A 5,204-nucleotide genomic window follows, 5' to 3' on the forward strand; every position below is an offset into this window, starting at 1 on the left:
ATCAGTTCCCTATTTTTGTATCATATTATAGTAAGGTTACAATATATATATTTCTTTTATCAGGTAATGTTAGTTTAGTTTTACATTATATATACAGTGTGTGGTTAGAAAAAGCAGCACCATACTATAGGATACATAATTGGTCAAGAAAAAGGAGTTTTTTTTAATACAGCCTACCCTCGCCCTACAAAACACTTTTCTGCCGTAAATTAAGGTCTGTGAGTAGATGATTTCGATCATTCTTGTTAGAATTTCAAATTGCAAGTACCAATCACAGAGCGCCACCGTTTGTGAACTCTTCTGTCATTGGAGGGTGTTTGCTTAACGCGGGAGCAGTTGACCCAAAGCAGAAATACTAGCGAGGAGCAGCAAGACACAAAAAGTTACAACTAGCGACAAAAAGAGGTGAAGAGTAGAAATATAGGGACGAACACGACGCGGGAGAAGACACGACACAGTCGCAGTTAAGACAGCGCGAGACAACGCAATAGCAGGGAAGACGAGACAACGGAGTAGCAGAAAACCGGCGGGAATTCGGAAATCGACGGAGGAGCGTGGAAGACGAGGAGAGGACAGCAAGGTGAAAGAGGAGCCGCGACGTGGATGAGCAGAGACAAGGAGCGGTAAGATAACTGACTTTAGCTACTAGTCATAGTACTCTGGTCTTTTGCACCTTGCGAGTAGCTAGCTTAACCGCGCATTCAAGCTTTAACATGATTACATGCCATTTTTGTAGCAAATCACTGCTAACATTGAGAGACTATGTTATGCGTTGCCGCGTTCATAGAAATGAACCACGTTGTGTTTTCCAGTGTGTTAGCGTCGACTGCTAACGGTAATTTCGCACGTATACCGCTTTCAAAGCTCATTTCTACCGCTTACACAATGTGCACGAACCGACGCACAGCAGAGCAGTTGTCACAGATTTGAAATGTGCCGTTTCGCCATGCGCGCGCCATTTTCAGACTGCAAAAGAGCTGCTACAACATTTGAAAGGGCACATAGTTGAAGGGCGAACTATATCATGTCCTGTAATTGGTTGTAAAAACGTGTTCACCAAGAAATCATCTTTCACTGCTCATATGTCACGCAAACACAGAGGATGTTCGGTGGAAAACATAAACGATATGTATAGGGACAAACCTTTAAGTCAAACAAGTTCTACCTTGAAAATCCAGGTTGCCTGAAGCTAATTTTGTATCAGGATGCATTTGAAATCGTGAATCCTCTTGGCTCTGCTAAAAAAAAAAAGAAGTCATCGCTGTCTATCTGTGGCAAATTTGCCTGCTCATGTGCGGTCAAATACAGACGTCATGTCCCTTGTGTTGTTGTGCGGAGAGAAGGACCTAAAACGGTTTGGCTGTGCTAAGATTTTCTCAGAAATGTTAGATGATTTGAAAGATCTGGAGGAGAATGGAATCTCTGTGGGCGGGAAAACCATTAAAGGAGCATTGCAGGTGACAACCTTGGGTCACATGTCATTGGGGGGTTTACAGAGAATTTTCATTGTTCAAAGTATTTTTGTAGATACTGTGAAACTACACGAAGTGAGTTTGAAAATGATCCCAATGTCTGTGGTCCACAGCGCACTCCTGAAACGTACAATTCAGCCATCAATGATCTCGCATCTGGAGACGGGGAGGGCGTCAAAGGCATTAAGGTAAACTCTGTGTTCAATGCTTTGAAATCTCTTTCATGTTTGTCAGCCGGGTCTCCCGCCTTGTTTGGGTCACGACATATTTGAAATATTTCATCAAGAAAAATAAGTGGTTTACATATACACATCTGAATCGACGAATCACTCAGTTCAAGTACAAAGGGTCCGATGCGCTGACAAAGCCATGTACTGTCAATGAGGGTCCAAAGCTTTCTGGCCAAGCCATCCAGAACTGGAACTTTTTGAGGTTGTTACCTGTTTTCATAGGTAAAAGAAATGGTCCTGCTGCTGATGGCCTATTTTGAAGAAACTGAAGCGATGATGCTTTCTAATGTGGAGGACACCTGTCTGGCACAGGAAGTCCAGATGGACAAGCTCCCTTTGACCCCTACCATCATTGTCTGTGGTAAGTTAACACTTTGTTGGTCTGTTTTCTTTTTAGGTCTGGATGAATTCTTGGTTCTTGTTTTTGTTGTGAACTATATCCTGTGTATGTGTGTCTGAGTCTGTCTGACTGTCCGAGCCCAGAAAAGTTTCAGGTGCATAACCATTTGTTTCATTTGTGTGTGATTCCCTCTTTTTTAGGGCAATCCTGTTTTACTTCCACACGGTGATGTTTGGAAGCTACTTCAATTTCAACATCCATTATCCATCCAAGCTGGCACCCACCCTAGAGTTCCTGCAGAGGTGTGTCATTTTGGATTCGTCAACCAACATTTACTGTGTATTGAATGTTAACTACAAACAAGTAAAAAGTAGCTTGATGTGATATTTTATAGTTGTTTTGGAAGTCACTTTATCATTAATACATTTTGTCTGTTGCTATTCCATTTCCCCAAGGTGCTTTTTCTCCATAAATCCTGAGAAGGGCATCAAAGTGGAAAAGAACAGGACTTCCCGTCTACACTTGAACCCCACAGTCCTCACCTTGATCCAAGACCTATCTGATCACGAGTGGCGCGACATCTGAATTTGGACTCAAGTTCACGGTCTGACCTCTGGGGTGATGTCTCAGTCATATAACTTTTTTGGGGGTAGGTTCATTCTTTAAACTTTAATGATAAACATTCTAGATTAACATCTTTAAAAGGTTGTTAGTTTGATTGTTTATGAATGTGCAGAGTTTTAGTGCATCTGTGAGTCAGTCTGTCAGTGTTGATGTGTGTGTTTTGTGAATTTCTGTGTCTGTCTTTGTGTGTCTCTAAATCTGTATTTTATTCATCTATTTGTTTTTCTTCCTCCCTAGATACTTCTCCATCAACATAGATGGCATGGAAGTGGAGAAGAGCAGCTGTGCCGTCTACACATGAACCCGAGCCCTCAATTTGATCCAAGGTTACTTAAACACGGCATACTGATTAATATTACGTTTATGGAATATAAGTTAAGCAGTAAGATCCACCGTTTTTTAGCCAATTCAGGGGGTGGCCATTTTGTCACTTTCTGTCGACTGAAAATGTCATCCCAGTTGCTCAGGTAACAACCAATCACAGCTCACATGTTTTCTGAAGCTGAGTCATGATTGGTTCTTAGCTGAGCAACTGGGATGACATTTTCAGTCGACACCAAGTGTCAAAATGACCCCCCCCCCCGAGATGGACAAAAACATTTGCATTAAGATTTCATTACTATGTTACAGATGAAGATATTGTGACAGTCTTGTTGCATGTGTATTTGTTTTTTAGTAAAGTCCTTATTACAAATGTTAGATTTTTTCAAGCGGAAAAGCAATAGTTACAAAAAAAACAACAACTGAAAGTATTTTGCATATCTTTTTGAAACAATAAAATTGGGGTTTGAAATGACAAATTGATATTGTATTTTTTTAAAGTTGCTGCATACCACAGGTCACAGTTTTATTACCATTTCTGGTAAAAGTCAAACAAAAACTCACGGCAGTTTAAATGTAATCATCAAGTATAGAAGCGGTCTACTTTTTATCTGTGTCCCATTAATTTTTCTTTTGGTGGTTTTAGTTTTAACAGTAAACATTACAGATGAAAATCTTGGTTAGACATTGTCAGTTTGACTGTATGTCCATATTTACCAGTAATACTCATTTAATGAAGACTTTCGTCAAATAATTCAATGATAGTAAGTAGATGTTTATTTCACAACAAAACATCGTAATTAATTCTACAAATTATATTGCATGAAACAACGTTTTAATAAAATAAGCAGAATAATTCAGTAAAATCACAGACCTTTAATGAAGCTTTTACTGTTTAATAATGTATTGCGTCTGGTTTTTTTCAGTGAAATTGAATGGGATTAGATGTACAATAAACAACTGCTGCATGTAAATTATACGGGAAAAATGTCTTGAATAAAAGGCATAGTTGTGTTAATTCAGCTGCAAAATTGTGTTGAATTTACCAGTTTATCATGTCAATTTTTGTAGAGGATTACAGTTTTATACTGTAACATCCATCCATCCATTATCTGTACCGCTTCTCCTCACAAGGGTCGCGGGGCGTGCTGGAGCCTATCCCAGCTGTCTTTGGGCAGTAGGCGGGGGACACCCTGAACTGGTTGCCAGCCAATCGCAGGGCATATACTGTAACATTTACAGGTTATTCTGTAATGTGTTTTACAGTCTGCTGTATTTTTTACAGTATTATTTTGGCAACCACAGCTGCCGTTTTTTTTCCGTAAAAACAACGTTTTTTTTTTTACAGTGTACTTTTTCTATTTTCACTACTTATTTGTTAAGAGAACATACGTGTTTATGGTGAAAAATAAACTAAACTGCTTAAGTTAAAACAAAGTGTGCTTTTTATTCCTCTGCATGTACAAACAGGTTATATGTCATTTCACAATAGATCACATTCTTATTCAAAACAAAACGTTTTTCAAATAAAAATTGTTCAAGTAACACTGGAAAAATATATACAATATTAAAAACTGCAAAAATATAATATGTATAATAAAAATTATAACAAAATATTAGATTAAAATACACAGAAATTAAGTACCTCAAATCCTAAAATAGTACATAACAAATTAGATTATAAATATTATTATATTATATTATAAAAATCAGGAACTTTTATGACTCGGTGGTTGCATCGGTCATCTTCCAGGGAGTGGTCACCTGGGCAGGCGGCGTCTCGGCCCGAGACAAGAAGCGGCTGGACAAACTGGTCAGGAGGGCTCCCTGGACTCTGTGGACTCGGTGGGGGACAGGAGGATGTTGGCCAAGCTGTCATCAATGCTGGACAACCCGGACCACCCCCTCCAGGGCACCCTAACAGCACTTCACAGCTCCTTCAGTGACAGTCTGTTACACCCTCGCTGTGCAAAGGAGAGATTCCGCCGTTCCTTCTTGCCTGCTGCTGTCAGTCTCTTTAACAAGAGCATTGTGTAGTTTCTACAAACTGGCGGACATTAGTGCAATAGTGCAGTCCTGCACCTGAGCTCATATCATGCAATACCCAATATTCCCCACTACTGTAATACCGTGCAATACTCAACATTCCCCACTACTGTTAGTCTTGTTTTATTTTTATCCAATGCTGTCCCTTACATTTCACTACAGCACTGCAGC

The 5,204-nt window shown here is 39.6% G+C and overlaps 1 long non-coding RNA gene across 3 annotated transcripts; it reads left to right on the forward strand.

Annotated features, from left to right (window-relative positions):
• The first annotated feature begins 240 nt into the window (after positions 1–240).
• LOC147140352 (uncharacterized) lies at positions 241–3,401 on the forward strand. Of its 3 annotated transcripts, none has more exons than XR_015088428.1 (6): positions 241–623; positions 1,371–1,660; positions 1,925–2,063; positions 2,243–2,344; positions 2,498–2,691; positions 2,904–3,401. It is a non-coding gene; the product is annotated as an uncharacterized LOC147140352 (long non-coding RNA). The 3 variants fall into 3 exon arrangements; XR_015088426.1 differs by having other exon boundaries at positions 242–623; positions 1,586–1,660; XR_015088427.1 differs by having other exon boundaries at positions 244–623; positions 1,586–1,660; positions 2,498–2,639.
• The last annotated feature ends 1,803 nt before the right edge of the window (positions 3,402–5,204 follow it).

This window comes from Filicampus tigris, chromosome 10 (assembly GCF_054856515.1).
Source record: "Filicampus tigris isolate MCC_2025a chromosome 10, RoL_Ftig_1.0, whole genome shotgun sequence".
Taxonomy (NCBI): domain Eukaryota; kingdom Metazoa; phylum Chordata; class Actinopteri; order Syngnathiformes; family Syngnathidae; genus Filicampus; species Filicampus tigris.